Here is a 21,292-nt window from a genome sequence, read left to right as displayed (position 1 = left end):
TAACCGTAGATCCACGTCTCATCGCCAGTTACGATTCTCTTAAACATCTCGTTCTCATTTGTGTGATCCAAAAGATCTTGAAAGATTGCGAGGCGTAGTTTAGATTGCGAGGCGAAGTTTTTTCTGGTCTTTACTCATGAGCCGTGGGACGAATTTGACGGCAACATGATGCATTCCAAGATGCTGTCCCGATTTCATAATATGATCAGACTGAAATGTTACATTCTTCTGCAGTCTCTCGGACGGTCTGTCTTCGATTGGCAAATTCAATTTTGTTAACTTTCCTGACAAGAGTGTCGTCGGTAGGGGTCGAAGGGCGTCCTGATCGAGGGTCGCTCTTAGCTTCCGTCCGGCCGTTTTTAAACCATGTGAACCATTCGTAACAGAGTACGGCTAAGCACCCATCACCGTAGGAAGACACGTTGGTCTTCTAACTATGCCATCTCGAAATTCGCAAACTCTGCGACAACATAACCTTCTTCTCAGTACAACACTGAACAATAACTCTGACATACAACAATGAAATTTCCGGCAATTACACATTAAACGCAGACGTGTGCAAGGATGCAAACCGCATTTCGCCCCAACATGCCATTGGCGCGAAATTACGAATGTTCCGGAATTGCCGGCCGATGTGGCCGAGCGGTTCTAGGCGCTTCAGTCTGGAACCGCGCGACCGCTACGGTCGCAGGTTCGAATCCTGCCTCGGGCGTGGATGTCCTTAGGTTAGTTAGGTTTAAGTAGTTCTAAGTTCCAGGGGACTGATGACCTCAGATGTTTAGTCACATAGTGCTCAGAGCCATTTGAACCATTTGTTCCGGAATTTTTTTGAACAGACCTCGCGTAATTTAACTATTACAAACGGCTCTGACTGTTCAATGCACAGTAATATATTGATATGCAATACAGATCATGTAAAAGAACAATATTGCTATCGCTGCGCAAGTGCAGATATCAAGACCTGACACCAATGGATATTTTTAAACAATCTCAAGACTCAAAATGCACGTTTCTAATGCTCTCACATCGGTTGCTCCACATATGATTGAGAATGTCAGTTGTGAAATGTTTTATCGCTTCCGCTTCCACTTCCACTTCGACCACACGTCTATCGGACTTCCGTAATTTTATTTTTTTGGTGCTTGAAGTTTAGAACTCTTAATACAAATCACACACAGCCTGTGAGAAAGTGACGTTTTCCAAGTGTCTTTGTCGTTGTTGTTGTTGATGTTGTTGTCGTTTTCAGTCCTGAGACTGGGTTGATGCAGCTCTCCATGCTACTCTATCCTGTGCAAGCTTCATCTCCCAGTACCTACTGCAGCCTACATCCTTCTGAATCTGCTTACTGTATTCATCTTTTGGTCTCCCTCTACGAATTTTACCCTCCACGCTGCTCTCCAGTACTAAATTGGTGAGCCCTTAATGCCTCAAAACTTGTCCTACAAACCGATCCCTTCTTCTAGTCAAGTTGTGCCACAAACTTCTCCCCAATTCTATTCAATACCTCCTGATTAGTTATGTGATCTACCCATCTAACCTTCAGCATTCTTCTGTAGCACCACATTTCGAAAGCTTCTATTCTCTTCGTGTCCAAACTATTTAACGTCCATGTTTCATTTCCATACATGGCTACACTCCATACAGATACTTTCAGAAACGACTTCCTGACTCTTAAATCTATACTCGATGTTAACAAATTTCTCTTCTTCAGAAACGCTTTCTTTGCCATTGCCAGTCTACATTTTGTATCCTCTCTACTTCGACCATCGTCAGTTATTTTGCTCCCCAAATAGCAAAACTCCTTTACTACTTTAAGTGTCTCATTTCGTAATCTAATTCCCTCAGCATCTTTAGTAATCTAAAATTAGCTAGAAGCAGATTTTCTCGAGAATTTGTTAGTTGCATCGCAGTACTTCGTTGTTTGATTTCTGTACTTTTTTGTTTTTTGTGTCATAGACTCCAGGAACCATGAAGATAACAAGAAGCTGGCTTGCCGAAATATCGCCGCATGGGCGTACACCGTAGACCTGGTGAGCGCTCTCTCGTAGAGCGCATTTTTCGAAGACTCATTGACCCCACCCCAGGGCCTATAGTCTGGGGTGCGATAAGCTAAAACTCGAATCACCTTTGGTGTTCCTAGAAATGACCCTAACCAGCGCACAGTACATCCAGAATGTTCTTAAGCCCGTTCTTGCCGTTCTTGCGACAGGAAGGTGATATATTGTTCCAGCAGGATAATGCTCGCCCGGACACTGCCCCTGAAACTGGACGTGCTCTGCAAGACGTACAGCAACTTACCTAGCCGGCACGATCTCCAGACTTGACGCCATCGAGCACGTGCTCGATGGGACGAGAAGCAATTCGTGAGACTGGTCAACCAAAAACTCTCACCGAATTACGTGAACAGGTCCAACAGAAGTGGCATAATGTAGGCCAGAGTCATCGCGCACGCGACTAATCTTGAATGAATTGCCGGCCGAAGTGGCCGTGCGGTTAAAGGCGCTGCAGTCTGGAACCGCAAGACCGCTACGGTCGCAGGTTCGAATCCTGCCTCGGGCATGGATGTTTGTGATGTCCTTAGGTTAGTTAGGTTTAACTAGTTCTAAGTTCTAGGGGACTAATGACCTCAGCAGTTGAGTCCCATAGTGCTCAGAACCATTTGAACCATTTGAATGAATTGGCACATCTAAAATAGTGTACTAATTCATTTCCAGAAGTGTATTTATGATTCTTACAGTTCAAGAAGTACAAAAGTCAAACATCGGATATGTATGTCGTACCATTATTACACGTGCTTTGCGTGACTCTCCTTTGTTGTGATGGCAACCGCACCTGCGAATCTGCGTCATCTGCAGCTGTATAAGGATGCTATTCATTTGACTCACGACCGGCTTCGCGACACTACAATCATATGATCAGGTGATCACCTAGATATAAAGTCGACCAAAGTTCAGTTCGCTTAGTTAAGTCTCCAGCCGCGGGCGCACTCATGTCTGATGCATGCGCTTGACTTCCTACTCACCTGATTACTTTCGCGCCTTTAATATTGGACCGGTGGAGAAAGTGTCCGCTGTACCTTGACATCTAGTGCCTGAATAGTGGTGAGTTTCCTCCACTGGGTTCATCACTTCACTGTTCCTTCCTACCGCCAGCACTGTTACTTTATTTCTAGGTACAGTACTGGTTCTTCTACAGGGTAAATATAGCATTGGGCCTATCACTGGTTTCGACTATTTACCTACCGAACTGTTTTATAGTTATACCATTAGCTCTTAACTTTCGGTGAGTTGTTTTTGTTTCATCCTATATTTCAACTCGCTATTTGACTACAAAATGTTGGCGTTACGTCGTCGGTTGTCACACAACGTACACTACTGGCCATTAAAATTGCTACGCCAAGAAGAAATGCTGATGATAAACGGGTATTCATTGGACAAATATATTATACTAGAACTGAAAAGTGATTACATTTTCACGCAATTTGGGTGCATAGATCATGAGAAATTAGTATCCAGAACAACCACCTCTGGCCGTAATAACGGCCTTGATACGCGTGGGCACTGTCACAGAGCTTGGATGGCGTGTACAGGTACAGCTGTCCATGTAGCTTCAACACGATACCACAGTTCATCAAGAGTAGTGACTGGCGTATTGTGACGAGCCAGTTACTCGGCCACCATTGGCCAGACGTATTCAATTTGTCAGAGATCTAGAGAATGTGCTGGCCAAGGCAACAGTCGAACATTTTCTGTATCCGGAAAGGCCCGTACAGGACCTGCAACATGCGGTCGTGCATTATCCTGTTGAAATGAAGGGTTCCGCAGGGATCGAATGAACGGTAGAGCCACGGGTCGTAACACATCTGAAATGTAACGTCCACTGTTCAAAGTGCCGTCAATGCGAACAAGAGGTGACAGACGTGGAACCAGTGGCACCCCATACCATTACGCCGGGTGATATGCCAGTATGGCGATGACGAATACACGCTTCTAATGCGCGTTCACCTCTATGTCGCCAAACACGGATGCGACCATCATGATGCTGTAAACAGAACCTGGATTCATCAGAAGAAATCTCGTTTTGCCATTCGTGCACCCAGGTTCGTCGTTGAGTACACCATCGCAGGCTCTCCTGTCTGTGATGCAGCGTCAAGAGTAACCGCAGCCACGGTCTCCGAGCTGATAGTCCATGCTGCTGCAAACGTCGTCGAACTGTTCGTGCAGATGGTTGTTGTCTTGCAAACGTCCCCATCTGTTGACTCAGGTATCGAGACGTGGCTGCACGATCCGTTACAGCCATGCGGATAAGATGCCTGTCATCTCGACTGCTAGTGAAACGAAGCCGTTGGGATCCAGGACGGCTTTCCGAATTACCCTCCTGAACTCACCGATTCCATAATCTGCTAAGTCATTGGATCTCGACCAACGCGAGCAGCAGGGTCGCGATACGATAAACCGCAATCGCGATAGGCTACAATCCGACCTTTATCAAAGTCGGAAACGTGATGGTACAGCCGGCCGCGGTGGTCTAGCGGTTCTGGCGCTGCAGTCCGGAACCGCGGGACTGCTACGGTCGCAGGTTCGAATCCTGCCTCGGGCATGGGTGTGTGTGATGTCCTTAGGTTAGTTAGGTTTAAGTAGTTCTAAGTTTTAGGGGACTTATGACCTAAGATGTTGAGTCCCATAGTGCTCAGAGCCATTTGAACCATTTTTGAAACGTGATGGTACGCATTTCTCCTCCTTACACGAGGCATCACAGCAACGTTTCACCAGGCAACGCCTATCAACTGCTGTTTGTGTATGAGAAATCGGTTGGAAACGTTCCTAACGTCAGCACGTTGTAGGTGTCGCCACCGGCGCCAACCTTGTGTGAATGCTCTGAAAAGCTAATCATTTGCATATCACAGCATATTCTTCCTGTCTGTTAAATTTCGCGTCTGTAGCACGTCATCTTCGTAGTGTAGCAATTTTAATGGCCAGTAGTGTATTATTGTCTTCATTAGGTTTCACTAATGAAACGGAGATAGTATCGCTATATGCTGTTCCTATTGTAGTCTTGCCGTCTCTTTAGCGGTTTAGTTTTTACTGTAAATCGACGATGAATGTTGAGTCTTTCAAGTAACCCCGGTATAGCTTATCTTACGACCTGAGATATCTGAATACCCGCTATTACAGTGACCTTTTGAGATTGAGGATATATACTACAGGTTAAATATAACGGTTGTGTGTTTATATCTACATGACTAACAGAATACCTGTTTATAATACCACGAAACCGATCGTGAGTCCAATAAAAAAGGCGTGAGTCCAATAAAAAAGGATTTTCGTATATGTGAAGCGGTTTTCTGTGTCCCAAGATGGAGTAAGGGGAGTCATTTGGAACACCTATAAATACGTAAAAATCTTCCTTTTATATTCTTTGTAAGCTTTATAGATACATCGGTATGCATTAAATACATTTAGTCATTTGTAATACTTCTATCCATTTGGAATTGCTGTGTATATTTAATAATTTTCTAAGACGCATGAGATGTAGTCCTAAACTTTGTTTGCAGTCGGTTTTATCCGGCAGTGGCATTCTGATAATCACTAGTTCAATATCACTAGCTTTTGCCGGAGTTCCTAAATTTTATATTTCTTTAAGAAGTTTATGAATTTTCAGTTATGTTCCATTAACAAGCCCAAAAATTTAATTTTTTTTCACCTGACCCATGTACACAACACAAAAATTGTTGTTCAGTTAGAAGAGGGGGTGTGCCACTATGTCTTGAATAAAATTAAAAAAAAGTTCTTGCCCTATCTCCTGTGTTCTACACCGCAGCGCCGAGGAAACTTGTATAGGCATTCGTATTCAAATACAGAGATACGTAAACAGGCAGAATACAGCGCTGCGGTCGGCAACGCCTATATAAGACAACAAAAGTGTCTAGCGCATCCCCTCCCTTCTTCAGGTCTCCCTCATCTCCTCGCGCCTGGCGGATCCTCTGTATTGATCATCATCAGTGTACCACATCAGTGTTGTGCTTAGTGCTGTTTCTCCTGTGCGTCAAGAGGTGTGATTTTAATTGTGTACTGCCTTGAGGTTCGCCGTCAGTGTTACGTTATGTGCTACGCCATCCGTCGATACCTTTATGCTCCAGTCATACTGTGCCTTGTGTTCTTTTAATCGTCGCAGTGTGTGGCTCTTTGTGTGTGCAGTTTTTTATCTCCATTTTAGTCACCCCGTTTTTTGTCTATTGCCTTCCGTGATGTTCCCCCTTTTTTTATATCTGTTCACCTTATTCTCTCCTTTGTTGTTTCTAAATGTCCTCTATTGTTTTGTTCTATGTCTTTCGGCTGAAGAGCAGCGCATATGCTGCTGCCAGCCCGCCCCGATGGGGAATTGAAATACAATAAAGAAAAAAAAAATCTAGCGCAGTTCTTACATCGGTTACTGCTGCTACAGTGGCATGTTATCGAGATTTGAGTTTGAGCGTGGTGTTACAGTCAACGCTCGAGCCAACAGGACATGGCATCTCTGAGGTAGCGATTGGGGATTTCCCCGTACGACCATTTCACGTGTGCACCGTAAATATCTGCAATCCGGTTAAAAACATAAAATCTCAGACATCGCTGCGCCCGGAAAAGGATCCTGCAAGAACTGGACCAACGACGACTGAAGAGAATCCTTCAGCGTGATAGAAGTGGAACCTTCCGTAAATTGCTGCAGATTTCAGTGCTAGGCCATCAAGTGTCAGCTTGCGAACCATTCAACGCAACATCATGGATATGGGCGTGGAGACAACCTCATGAATACATGGACCCTGCATGTCAGCAGGGACTGTTCAAGCTGGTGGAGGCTCTGTAATGGTGTGGGGCGTGTGCAGTTAGTGATATGGGGCCCCTGATACGTCTAGATACGACTGTGGCAGGTGGAACTTACGTTAGCATCCTGTCCGATCACCTGCATCCATTCATGTCCATTGTGTATTCCGACGGACTTGGGCAGTTCCAACAGGGCATCTACTCCTTAGGCTTTATACCTCAGTCTTCCTTTTTTTTCTCATCGAGAAAATGGCGAAACAGCAGACATGTAGTTGATAGTTGATTGACACTCCTCGCATTTTACATGTATATATCTGCTCTGCAATTCACACTAGAGTATTTGGCAGAGGGTCCATAGAACTACACTGACTATTTCTTGATCGTTCCACTCTCGAATGCTACGTGGGAAGAAGGAACACCAAAATCCTCCTGCGCGACCTGTGATTTCTCTTAAATTACCAATTTCTCTACATGCGGATTTTGGTCATCCAGCTATTTCCGCATTCGGAGGAATGAGTTGGTGATTGAAATTACGAGGACAGATCTTGCCGCAACGAAAGACGACGTAGCTCTAATGATTGCCGTCCCGACCCGCGTATCATATCCGTTACACCCTCTCCTATATTTTGCTATAATACGAAACGAGCTGCCTGTCTTTGAACTTCTCCAGTGTCGTCCGTCAATGTGCACTGCAGTGCTCTAGAAAACGACGGAAATACGTAGTGTAGCCTATTTAGTATATGTGTTGTATTTTCAAAGTGTTCTGCCAGTAAAGCGGAGTCCTCGATTCGCTTTCCCCACATATTCTGTATGATGGTTCCAATTTAAGTTGTTTCCAATGAATATCCCGAGGTATTTAGTTGAATCGTCAACCTTTCAATTTGTGTGATGTGTCGTGTAACAGAAATGTAACGGACTTCTGTTAGTACTCACGTGGAAGATGTCTCGCTTTCCTTTCTTCAGGGTCAATTGACACGTCTTTCACCACACAGACATGTGCCTAAATCATGTTGCAGTTTCGATCTTCGAATGACTTCACTGGGCAGTAAACGACATTATCATCTGCAAACAATCCAAGAGGGCAGCTCAGATTGTGTTCTAAATCGTTTATATTCCGAAAAAAGAAAAAAAAAACGAAGATTAGGGTTAGCGTTTAACATGACGACGAGGTTAAGGTGTACTTCCAGACGCAGCACAAGCTCAGGTAGCACAGTGACGGGGGAAGTGAAATTGGCATTGATCTTTTCAACTGAACCACTTCAAAATTTGTTTTAACGGCTTCCGAAAACACCTAAATCTGGATGACCGGGCGGAGATTTGAAGCCCGCTTCTGTCGAAAAACATTCTAGGGTCTTACCAACATGCTTGCAGAACCGCACGCTAGTCATGAAACAGACGATTCATTGTCTCCAGTGGCTGAGCGCTCGTTAAGTGTTTGATGGTTCGTGAAAGAGCGAACTCGATGTCATACTCGTGCGCAGTAAAACTGCAAGTAGACCTTCACAATGTGGTCGTAGCAGGTGTTTCTCAACAGTCTTGAAAAAAGGAACAAGAAGAAAATTGTAACAAGATTAATGGGGCATTGTCAAATTAAATCAGGCGACGCCGAGGGAATTAGATTAATAATTGACACACAAAAGAAATAAAACAGTTTGCTATATTGATTGACATGTAGGGGTTAGACAAAAATGTGGAGAAAGCGCGAAAAATGCATGCTTGAACATAAGTGCACATGCCAGCCAAGCATGCGAAGTTACGCTGTTGAATATAACCACAAATGTCACCTGAACAAATGCTCTAAATACTTTGCAAGTGTCGCTCGTGGTCATAAATATTCTGTGTAGTTTAGAGTTCATATGTCGGAGCTAAGTGTTTCTGAACGTGGGCAAATCGTTGGTCCTCCTCTGATGAGTACTCCAGTAACAAAGGTGGCCGAAGTATTCGGTGTATCAAGGTGCACCGCCCACAAGGAAAGCGGGAATCAACGTCCGCTAAGTCACAACGTGGACGAAATTGTTAGTTCAATTACGGTGACAGACGGCCATTGAAGATCATTGTGAGGAAAAGTAAGGGGACAACAGCTACAAAAGTCACTGTGGAACTGAACATCGCACTCGCGAACCCTGTCAGCAGCAAAATAACACGAATTCCAGCCCATAAGCACGGAATTGTAGGGTCAGTTGGAATTAAAAAACCACTCATTGTTGATCAAATACTGCTAACATAAAAACACGTTTAAGAAGCAGCCAAGAAACTGACTTCGGAGTAATGGAAGAAAGTTATTTGGTCGAATGGATCCTTTTTTACCTTGCTTCCTTCTCCTGACATACGTCCCAAGAAAAACCTGCGAGGGGTTCTATAATGATTATGGTCAGCTATATCTGCGCCACGTCGAACCGTAAGGGCGCATTGTTCGCAAGAATTGAGACACCATTTTGGCCGATTGTTTTTGTTGTTGTTGTCGTCGTCGTTGTCGTTGTCGTTGTCTTCAGTCCTGAGACTGGTTTGATGCAGCTCTCCATGTTACTCTATCCTGTGCAAGTTTCTTCATCTCCCAGTACCTACTGCAACCTACATCCTTCTGAACCTGCGTAGTGTATTCATCTCTTGGTCTCCCTCCACGGTTTTTACTCTCCACACTGCCATCCAATGCTAAATTTGTGATCCCCTGATGCCTCAGAACATGTCCTACCAACCGATCCCTTCTTCTAGTCAAGTTGTGCCACAAACTCCTCTTCTCCCCAATTCTATTCAATACTTCCTCATTAGTTATGTGATCTACCCATCTAACCTTCAGCATTCTTCTGTAGCACCACATTTCGAAAGCTTCTATTCTCTTCTTGTCCAAACTATTTATCGTCCATGTTTCACCTCCATACATGGCTACTCCATACAAATACTTTCAGAAACGACTTCCTGACACTTAAATCTATACTCGATGTTAACAAATTTCTCTTCTTCAGAAACACTTTCCTTGCCATTGCCAGTCTACATTTTATATCTTCTCTTCTTCGTCCATCATAGTTACTTTGCTCCCCAAGTAGCAAAACACCTTTGCTACTTCAAGTGTCTCAGTTCCTTATCTAATTGCCTCAGCATCACTAGACTTAATTCGACTACATTCCATTACCCTCGTTTGCTTAGGTTGATGTTCATCTTATACCCTCCTTTCAAGACACTGTTCATTTCGTTCAACTGCTCTTCCCAGTCCTTTGCTGTCTCCGACAGAATTACAATGTCATCTGGGAACCTCAAATTTTTTATTTCTTCTCCGTGGATTTTAATACCTACTCCGAATTTTTCTTTCGTTTCCTTTACGGCTTGCTCAATATACGGATTGAATAACATCGGGGAGAGGCTACAACCCTGTCTTATTCCCTTCCCAACCACTGCTTCCCTTTCATGTCCCTCGACTCTTATAGCTGCCATCTGGTTTCTATACAAATTGTAAATAGCCTTTCGCTCCCTGTATTTTACCCCTGCCACCTTTAGAATTTGAAAGAGAGTATTCCGGTCAACATTGTCAAAAGCTTGCTGTAAGTCTACAAATGCTAGAAACGTAGGTTTGCCTTTCCTTAATCTTTCTTCTAAGATAAGTCGTAAGGTCAGTATTGCTGATTAGGTCCATGCAATGGTACAATGTTCTTTCCCCAGTGGTGATGCTGCCTTTAAAGACGACGGATCCCCCGTTCACACAGATGACATCGCCCAGGATTGGTTTTGTGAGCACAAGGACGGAGTGTCGCAACTTCCCTGGCCACAACAGTCGCCAGATCTCAATATTGTTATGCCTCTGGGGTGCTTGATCCTACCCACTTCAATCGTTGTTACCTGAACTTGTCATAATTTGGGAGGAAGACTGATATAAGATACCCTTGAAAACCATGTAGGACCTGTACTCGTCCGTTCAGAGACCACTGGAAGCTGTTTTAAATGCCGACAAGTTTTCTACACCTTATTAGGCAAGTAATGCGTTTGTGATGTTTCCATATTTTTCCCACCCCCTGTACTTTTAACTAATATTTTAAACGATTTTTGTAAGCGGCTGGATTCAGATAACTTGAAATATCATCTATATTAATGCAATTGTGTTCTAGTAACACAATCTAGAGATTCCCGTCTGCCGTTATACAAAGTGTGTGGTGTGGTAAGTCTGGTAAAAAGCATGAAAAATGATTACTTCTCGGTATAGTTTGTGATCCTCTGCAGATCTCATTTTTCCGATGGGATGAGAATGTTAAACTCTCTAAAATACTTATTGACTAAAACTATGACTTTCGCATTTGATGAAAATTTCTTGCCAGCAAGCCAAAGTTTCAAGTTACGGAAAAGGAAAAAGTCACTTGGGCGAGGTCTGGTGAATAAGCTCGATGAAGGGAACCAATTCAAAGCCCAATTCATGAACTTCAGCCATTGTTATCGCTGATATATGGGATGGTGCATTATCCTGGTGAAAGAGCGCACGCAAGTTTGACGATACAACAGTGAAGCATAATAGGATCCAGTTGTGGTTCTGCCCGTTTTGCTAATCTTAGAGGATATTTCCCTCAGAATCCCAAAATCAGTGGTCATCACCTTACCAGCTGACAAAATAGTCTTTGCCTTCTCCGGTGCACTTTCACCAGCCATTGTGCAATGTTTTGACTGCCACTTTGACTGTGGTGTGCAATGCTAGATCCAGGTTTCAACAACAGCATCAAATCAGCCCAATCCCCCCAGGGGGTCCACAACTCTTTTGTGGATACATGCGTAGCGAGCACGGGACCCCTAGCTAATGTGGCCTTCCTTCCTTTCCGGGCTGCATACCTTCCCTTTCCGCATCCTTCCCCATCCCCCATCTTCGCCCCCCCTCTCACCTCTGCCTCTTTCCTTCCCTTTCTCCCCCTCTGGGAGTATGGTTTGTGCCTACGTCCGGAGACGGACGCTCAAAACCGTTAAAAATTCTTTGCTTTCTCCGCTTGCGAGTCTTCGTCCTTCCTCTGTCCTCTTTTCCTTACCTCTTCTCTTTGCCCTTTTCTCCGCTGCGGCGTTTGAGACCCCTCTTCTTTCCTTTCCCTTTCTCTTTTTTCCTCCCTGTGCGTGTCTGAAGGCCGACCCACGCACTTCCATGCGTAGCCGGTGACGGGGTAACGCGTAATTCCCCGCCCCGGGTAGACAGGTAGGACACGTACGTACCCCCTGGTAACGGCCAGGCCCAGGGAGGGGTGATTACCCGAGCTGATACCTTCCGAAAGTGCCGATTGGTCCCTCCGTCCGTTTGTCAGGAGGTGTGACCTGAGGTGTGAACAATCACCTAAGGCGGGAGTGCCCTCAGAGAGGGCCCCCACAAGGGAGGAGCGCGCCATCGGAGACGCCGGTAATCATGGGGGATTCTTCCGCAATGGTTTCCTCACCTTCCACTATGTCTGCTCACAAACGTAAGTTCACTGAGTCTCAACCACAGTCAGTTCTTCCATCGTTGCCACAGTTCATTGTTGTTTCTCGGTCTGACGAAGGTCACGACTTCTCCACGGTCAACCCTTTCATTATTCAGAAAGGTGTCGACGCAATTGCAGGTCCTGTCAAGTCTTGTTCCAGATTACGGAATGGCACCCTGTTGTTAGAAACAGCCAGTGCCCTCCAGGCACAAAAATTGCTGCGTACGTCACTACTACACACCTTCCCTGTCCGGGTGGAACCGCACCGTACCTTAAATTCCTCGCGTGGAGTCGTTTATACACGCTCCCTCGATGGACTGTCTGACGACGAAATTCAGCACTACCTGTCTGACCAGGGCGTAACGGCTGTTCATAGGGTTATGAAAAGGGTTGACACGAACATCATTCCAACCCGCACTGTCTTCTTGACATTTGACAAAGTTCAACTACCATCGAAAATCAAAGCCGGCTATGAGATAATTTCCGTTCGCCCTTACGTCCCGAACCCTACGCGTTGCTATCGGTGCCAGCGGTTCAATCACACCAGCCAGTCCTGTTCCAATCCGGCCAAATGTGTTACGTGTGGCAGGGATGCCCATGAGGGTGCTTGTCCACCTCCATCCCCTCGCTGCATCAACTGTATGGGTGACCACGCCGCTTCCTCTCGAGATTGCCCCGTTTGTAAGGACGAAAAACTCATCCAGGAAATTAGGGTGAAGGAAAAGGTGTCGACCTTTGCTGCTCGAAAATTATTCGCCAGTCGACAGCCCACCGTGCCTCAGAAAGGAAACTACAGCACTGTCCTTGCTTCTCCTCGGCCAACAAAGGAGGCGGCCACGCAGACTTGCGACCTCACCTTTAGTGCCACGGTCGTCAGATCGGCCAGCGCAAAGATCGCCCGTTCAACCTCACCACTTTCGCCTGCCCACTCTCTGGCTCACCCTTTGTCGAGTTCTGCTAAATCTCGAGCCCAAAAGTCAGACACCAAAACTTCGAAAAAAGAGCATACTCGTGAAGAGTTTTTACGTACGGCAACTTCCCAACCATCGGTTCCTCCTTCCTCTAAACATCATACTTCCAAGAAGGCTACAAAGAAACCCAGTTCCTCTCCTTCTCCGCCAAGGCGTGTCCCATCTACAGCACCACCTGGCGGAAGTCGCCCTCGGCCGTCTTCTGTGTCGCCGAGGCGCACTGCTGGCGGCCGATCAACCGGCCGGTCGCTGGTGGCAGGAGCTGCTCCTGACCAACCTATGGATCAGGATCTTCTGCCTTCGGCTGAATGCCATTCCATGCTGTCGGTCGCAAGCTCAGAGCAGTCGTTGAGTTGACAGCGACCTTGGTCGCATTCCTCCATTTTCTGTTCACCCTATGTCCGTTATCCACTGGAATATCCGCGGTATTCGAGCCAATAGGGATGAATTGTCGATCCTCTTATAACCCTACTCGCCGGTCATCTTCTGTCTTCAGGAAACAAAGCTGCGTCCCCATGACCGCTTTGTTCTCCCTCATTTTCAGTCCGTCCGATATGATCTCCCCTCTGTTGAAGGCACTCCAGCACACGGAGGACTCATGATTCTTCTCCATGAAACTCTCCATTATCACCCAATCCATTTAAACACTTCCTTCCAAGCTGTCGCCGTCCGTCTTTCCCTTTCCGGATACACGTTCTCTCTTTGTACTGTATACATTCCATCGTCCACACCAATGGCACGAGCTGATCTCCATCTTCTTGGTCTGCTTCCACCCCCATATTTGCTGGTTGGGGACTTCAATGCCCACCACCCGCTTTGGGGATCTCCACATCCTTGTCCACGTGGCTCACTATTGCTAGACGTCTTCCACCAAGCAGATCTCGTTTGCCTCAACACTGGGGTCCCTACGTTTTTGTCTGCCTCCACGGCAAATTTATCTCATTTGGACCTTGCGGTCGGTACTGTTCCGCTAGCTCGGCGCTTCGAATGGTTCGCCCTTGATGATACACACTCCAGTGACCACTTTCCATGTGTCCTTAGACTGCAGCCTCAACGGCCATATATGCGCCTGCGACGCTGGAAGTTTGCTCAAGCCGATTGGATACTTGTTTCGTCTCTAGCGACATTCGATGACCGTCACTTTCCCAGCGTCGACGATGAGGTCACACATATTACCGACGTTATTCTTACAGCTGCGGAACATTCAATACCACGCACCTCCGAATTGCCCCGGCGCCCCCCAGTTCCTTGGTGGAACGAGGCATGCCGTGATGCACTACGTGAGCGGCGACGTGCTCTCCCCGTTTTCCGCCACCATCCTACTTTGGCCAACTGTATCCGCTATAAGCAGCTACGAGCGCGATGCCGTCGTGTCATCCGCGATAGCAAGAAGGCAAGCTGGAATTTGTTTATTAGCTCATTTAACAACTTCACTCCCTCCTCGGGGAGGGAGTGAAGTTTCTCCCGAAGAAACGTGCAGCGGAAGTGCGACCTCATGCTTTCTCCTCTCAAAATCGCGAAAGCTACAATACTGTTTTCTCCTTGCGGGAACTCCAACATGCACTCTCTTCTTCTCGCTCCTCCGCCCCAGGACCGGATGGTATCCACGTCCAAATGTTGCTGCATTTATCAACCCATAGTCTGCGTTACCTCCTTCGCCTTTATAATCGAATTTGGACCGACAGTACTTTTCCCAGACCATGGCGGGAAGCTATCGTCGTTCCTGTTCCGAAACCTGGAAAGGACAAACATCTCGCCTCTAGCTATCGCCCCATTTCTCTCACGAGTAGTGTATATAAGGTTTTGGAGCGTATGGTGAATTACCGTTTAGCGTGGTGGCTGGAATCCCGCAGTCTTTTAACACCTGCCCAATGCGGTTTCCGAAAGCATCGTTGTGCAGTTGACCATCTTGTGGCTCTCTCCACTTATATCATGAACAATTTTCTCCGGAAACGAAAAAACAGTAGCAATATTTTTTGATTTTTTGATCTGGAGAGAGCATACGATACCTGTTGCAGGACAGGCATCCTTCGCACACTGTTCTCTTGGGGCTTTCGAGGTCGGCTGCCCCTTTTTCTTCGCGAATTTATGGCAGAGCGCACATTTAGAGTGCGGGTGAACACTACTCTCTCCCAAGAAAACGGGGTACCTCAGGGCTCCGTGCTAAGTGTTGTACTGTTTGCCATTGCCATAAATCCAAAATATGGATTTTCTCCTTCCTGATGTCTCGGGCTCCCTCTTTGTGGACGATTTTGCGATCTTCTACAGCTCTCAACGGACCAGCCTTCTTGAACGACGTCTTCAAGGATGTCTCGATCGCCTCTACTCTTGGAGCATCGAAACCGGCTCCCGTTTTTCTCCCAGTAAGACCGTTTGTGTTAATTTTTGGCGACGTAAGGAGTTTCTTCCACCCTCCTTACATCTAGGACCTGTCGACCTTCCGTTTTCGAACGTCGCTAAATTCTTGGGGCTTACGTTTGACAGAAAACTGTGCTGGTCCTCCCACGTTCCCTATCTTTCGGCTCGCTGTCAACGATCCCTCAACACCCTCCGTGTCCTGAATGGTACCTCCTGGGAGCGGACCGAGTGGTCCTTCTCCGCCTCTATCGCGCCTTAGTGCGCTCAAAATTGGACTATGGAAGCATAGTTTACTCCTCTGCTCGGCCGTCTATTCTTCGGCGTCTTGACACTATCCACCACCGTGGATTACGTTTAGTGTCTGGAGCTTTTTACACTAGCCCTGTGGAAAGCCTTTATGCTGAGACTGCTGAACCTCCGCTGTCCAATCGGCGAGCAGTCCTTTTGAGTCGCTATGCTAGCCATCTGTCTTCCATGCCTGCTAATACGGCCCATGACATTTCTTTCGACGCCTCCTTGGATGTAGGGAATGCAGGCCGCCCCCTCCTCCCTACTACCACCGGGAGTCCGCTTCCGTCAACTGCTCCATTCTCTTTCCTTCCGCTTTCCTAAAACCTTCTTGACAACTTGGGGTACAGCACCGCCTTGGTTCCGTCCCCGGATCTGCCTGCTCCATGACCTTTGTCAATTTCCCAAGGATGGTACCCCCTTCACTTGTTTATCGTCGGGCATTTGCTGCTCTGTGTGCACAAATGAAGGAAGCCACATTTATTTACACCGACGGCTCGAAAACATCGTTAGGTGTAGGGAGTGCCTATATTGTTGGCGACTCCCCAAATCAATTTCGGCTTCCCGACCAGTGTTCGGTGTATACTGCGGAGCTTTACGCTGTTCTCCAGGCTGTCCACTACATCCGCCGCCATCGGCGGATACAGTACGTTATCTGCTCAGATTCTCTCAGCTCTCTCCTCAGTCTCCAAGCTCTTTACCCTGTCCACCCTCTGGTCCACCGGATTCAGGACTGTCTGCGCTTGCTCCACCTGGGGGGCGTCTCGGTGGCGTTCCTCTGGCTCCCAGGACACGTTGGTATCTGTGGAAATGAGGCGGCCGATATAGCGGCCAAGGCTGCAGTCCTCCTGCCTCGGCCAGCCTCCCATTGTGTCCCGTCATCTGACGTTAGTGGGGTTGTTTGTAAGAGGCTTGTGGTGGGATACGTGGTCCTCACTTCAAGGAAACAAACTCCGGGCAGAAAAACCGTTCCCAACTGCTTGGACAACCTCCTCCCGACCATCTCGGCGAGAAGAGGTCCTTCTGACCAGGTTGCGGATTGGGCATTGCCGGTTTAGCCACCGCTACCTGCTCTCCGGTGACCCAGCCCCGTAGTGCCCTTGTGGTCATGCATTAACAGTGCGCCATGTTTTATTGTCGTGTCCCCGTTTTAGTCAATCTCGTGTTGTCCTGTCCCTGCCATCTACTTTACAGGATATTTTAGCGGATGACGCTCGAGCAGCTGCTTGTGTTCTTCGTTTCATTACTTTGACTGGCTTGTCCAAAGACATCTAACTCCTTCACTTATTTTATCTGCATCTCTGTAAGAACTTTCTGTTGTCTCCCCCCCCCCCCCCCCCCTTGAGTTTTACTAGATTCTATGTGCTCTAACAATTGTGACTGGGCGCTAATGACCTCAGTAGTTGAGCGCCCTTAAACCCCAAACAAAAAGCAAAAAAAATCTCTTCTTCGGCCAGCTGTTCAATCGATTCCCTTCACCGATCTACGGAGCGTTTTATATCGTCGAGTTTTTCTTTTATGGCACGCCCATTGGTCGACACTTCCCCATAATAAATTGCGGGACGTGAAAGCTCTTCCTTGTGCTTGGACCTCTTCCTCCCGAACGCGTCGTCGGGAGGAGGTAATTTTAACTCGACTCCGTATAGGGCACTGTCTTTTTAGCCATCGACATCTTTTTAGCCATCGACATCCTTTAAGCGGCGATCCTCCCCCACTCTTTCCCCACTGCTCTCAGCTGTGGACGGTAAAGCTGTGGACGGTAAGACACCTTTTAATTGAGTGCCCCTATTTTACTCCGTTACGCGCCCGTCTACAGCCGTCGCCTGATATATCGTCCATTTTAGCAGATGACACGCGCTCGGCCGATCGCGTTGATGAGTTTATTAGTGCCAGTGAAATGACGTCAGTCATTTGCAGCTTTTTTTTGGGGACAACCAACCCCTTTCTGTAGTGGATTTTTAAGCCTTCCTTCTGCTTTGTTTCTCCAATTATTTGAGTTTCGTTCCCATTTCTGCTGGTTTCCATTTTTCGGTTTTTACTGTTTCCTAAGTCACTGACCGGGCGCTAATGACCATAGCAGTTTTGCGCCCTAAAACCAAAAAAAATCTGCCCAAAAAGTCTTGTGGATTGCAATTAAACCTCGCCAGACACTGTGTTGAAATGTTGGTCCGGATGTGCAATCGAGGCATCCACCTCGCACGCAGCTTCTTCACAGCCAGTTCTCCATGCAGGATATTACGCACTCTAGGTTGATACCTACAGTCTCAGCAGTCTCACGTATTTGTATACAACGGTCTTAACGTCACCGTTTCATGGATTTTGTCAGTGATTTTCTTTGTAATGACCTCAATTGGACGGCCGGAGAGAGTTTCGTCTTCGGTGCCTGTCGGACCATGTTCAATCAATCGAAAAATAAATGGTCTTAAACGATGGTGCAAAATCCGCGTGAACTTCGTCCAATTGCATTGTGATTTGTGCGAAAATGTTTAGTAACAGCATGAAACGCTCTTTTTCACATTTTTCAGTCGCAGTCGACACACTTGAGCAATTCAGTCCGCTGTCAACAATGAACTTACGCTGTAGATTGTTGAAATTATTTTCTCTATTCTTGAAATAATCAAGCTTACCAACCATGAAGGCGCAACAGAAGTGTTAGATTCTTTCATGAGAATTTATCAGACTGACCAAAACACCCTCGTAGTGTGGTGGAAGCAACGACAGACAGACTGAGAGTTCGTTATTATAACCGACCTACAAAAAAGAGGGCCGTCGCACGCTGTAATTTTTGATGGCCTGTTAGGCCAAAACTTAATTTTAAAAGATGTTAGTGCTGAAAGAGGAGGCACCGAACACTTCTATTTTAGCGTTACTCAGGTCTGTCACGTACTGAAGTGACGTAAGCCGTGTTATCATGAAGGACGGAAAGGCCTAATGCATAAGCCGATTAACCGCAGACTGCTGTCTACACTTGTCGCAGCAGCAGCCGCCAAGCATGTTTTATCACAAAGTTTGTATGTTTTAGCCTGCTTCGTCTAGACACGTTCATATAACTCAATGCATTATTTAAAAGGAAACATCACCAACTTGACCTCGTATTGTAACAATAAAAAATGGCACTTGCGAGATATCAGCCCTAGCAATGGATCCTAAGCGAAACGTTGTGGCTTAATTCTGATAGTACGGAGTTACGAACTTCCGAAATTACAGCTTTTAAATATTCGCGCTCCGCGCGCAGCTACATAAAGCCAGAGTGCGAGGTACTGTACAGCGGGGTGACAACCAGAGACCACCTGTTGGGGTGATGTTGGAGGTGAGGGAGGAGAGAGAGAGGGGGGGGGGGGTGGTGGTGAAGTTGAGACACCTGCACAACGAAGTTTGGAATGATGATAGAGAACACATGTTATTCTATGAGAAATTGTTCAAATGGCTCTAAGCACTGTGGGACTTAACATCTGAGGTCATCAGTCCCGTAGACTTACTACTTAAACCTAACTAACCTAAGGACATCACACACATCCATGGCTGAGCAGGTTTCGAACCTGCGACCGTAGCAGCAGCGCGGTCCCGGAGTGAGGCGCCTAGAACCGCTCGGCCACAGCGGCCAGCTCTATGAGAAAACTAGGTAAATAATGAGTGGTCCTACATAGTATTTCAATTTTATACCTATATTGATATTCTCCAGCTACATACATCCTCAAACTCAAAATTAATGAACCTAAAGCCAACTGAAGAATTATTATTAAATACAGGTAATTGTTTTCGATTTACAATTTTTCTCTTGGGCCCACAGCATGGTAGATGTCATTACAAGACACTGTAATAATAGTATTGAACCAGAATGCTGCTACAATTGATGTTCTACTGCGGCAGAATACACAGTTGCAATAAACCGTTTCAGCTCTGTGGCCATCTTCAGGCTATATCCATATTGCCCCGTGGAGCTGTTGCGTAATATTATTGCTGCGTATGGAACTTAAATTGCAGTCTAATTTTATTTGTCGCTCATGTAATTTTCACTTAAACTGTTGTACTCTAGATAGCTACGGTTGACAGCTAAGCCAGTGATGCTGTATGGTAACCTAAGCATACTGCAAGAATCAATGTGTTTATATGGATGCAGGTGTCAACTGGCATACGAGTTGTAGCCATAACTTTGATGGATGAGTGCCTCATATTGCGCGGGCGCGCATACACAAAACATGGTTTGCCATGTGCGGGCTTTCAATCAATAATAAATGAAATGATGTTGGTGGCCCTCAACTTCGTACCCTCGGATTCAGAGTTGCAATATTAAAAGTTTTGGCTGGTTTCGTTGTCTAGGGGCAGGGATACGTAGTTGCCGCATTACAGGCCAAATACTGCTGAGTCTACAGTATACGATAAGAATACACACATGAATCGAATGGTCGAAGGTTTCTGTCAGTCGGAAATTGCGAATTATGAACGTAACACACAAATTTATAAATGAAAGATTGCAATTAAATAAAATCTGCAGGTACTATCTTAACGACTTCAAATGATGTGTAAGACAGTACAGGTACTTTCGAGAATGCGGTATATTTCTGCAAAACACTTATTGGTGTCGATGTTCCAGCAATTAAATAAAATATACGTTGAATAACAGGAAACAATTGATTCCTACTGCACGTAGTTAGTTATGAACAACATAACTCGCGAGATACTCACTTCCAAACGCGTACTACGTCTTCATTGCAGAAGCCACGAAAATCTCACAAGAGCACAAGTTGGCACTCCGAAATATTTCGATGTGCCGCGACCACGCGCAAACCGCTCCGCACTCAGTCTTTCCGCCGACTCCGCGTCCGTCGCGTCCAGTACTTCGTGTCCTGTGCCGTACTCCCCAGCACTGCCGCACTTCCAGAACTACCCTCCTCGTGTTCTCTCCGGAAACGATGCCCCTCCCCAGCCTCCACACGTCTTAGTAACGAGCGCTGTGATTGGCTAGAGCGCTCCCTCCATGTCTCCAAGCCAACGTGCACTCAAAAACATATTGAAACATACCAAATACTGGATTTACATTCAAAAAACTTGAAATTAAATAAATATTCCTAAGACTGGACCATAAACAATCTCTAACACATTATTAAATACATAAATTAAATAAACATATATCAAAGGAATAGCAACAAAAGGAAAGCCAGTAGCCTAATGTCTCTGTGCTTTCTAAAACACAGTAAATATTTAACCAATTTCTTCCTGAATAGTATATATCGGATATAAACGAAGATATAGATGAATAAATTTATTTATAAGCATGCTGCTGCCCCTTTTTTCGTGTAACTGTGGAGTACTTCCGGCCTGACGCGATCGATAGTTATCGGCCACTTTGACCTCCAGTAACTCATGTACTATTCAAGTTACATGGTTGTAAGTTATACCAATTTAGATATGCACTAATAGCTTTCTAAAGACACGTGGATCGACGAAATCGGAT

The 21,292-nt window shown here is 46.1% G+C and overlaps 1 long non-coding RNA gene across 1 annotated transcript in view; it reads left to right on the top strand.

Moving 5' to 3' along the window:
- The first annotated feature begins 2,967 nt into the window (after positions 1 to 2,967).
- LOC126236111 (uncharacterized) overlaps positions 2,968 to 21,292 on the top strand; it is a 255,593-nt gene continuing 237,268 nt past the window's right edge. Inside the window, exon 1 of the long non-coding RNA XR_007544870.1 lies at positions 2,968 to 3,101. This is a non-coding gene — a long non-coding RNA (uncharacterized LOC126236111). The remainder of the gene's footprint in view (positions 3,102 to 21,292) is intronic.

Source organism: Schistocerca nitens, chromosome 2, assembly GCF_023898315.1.
Source record: "Schistocerca nitens isolate TAMUIC-IGC-003100 chromosome 2, iqSchNite1.1, whole genome shotgun sequence".
Taxonomy (NCBI): domain Eukaryota; kingdom Metazoa; phylum Arthropoda; class Insecta; order Orthoptera; family Acrididae; genus Schistocerca; species Schistocerca nitens.
Note: the sequence above shows the minus strand (reverse complement) of the source record. Positions and strands in the feature narration are given on the sequence as shown.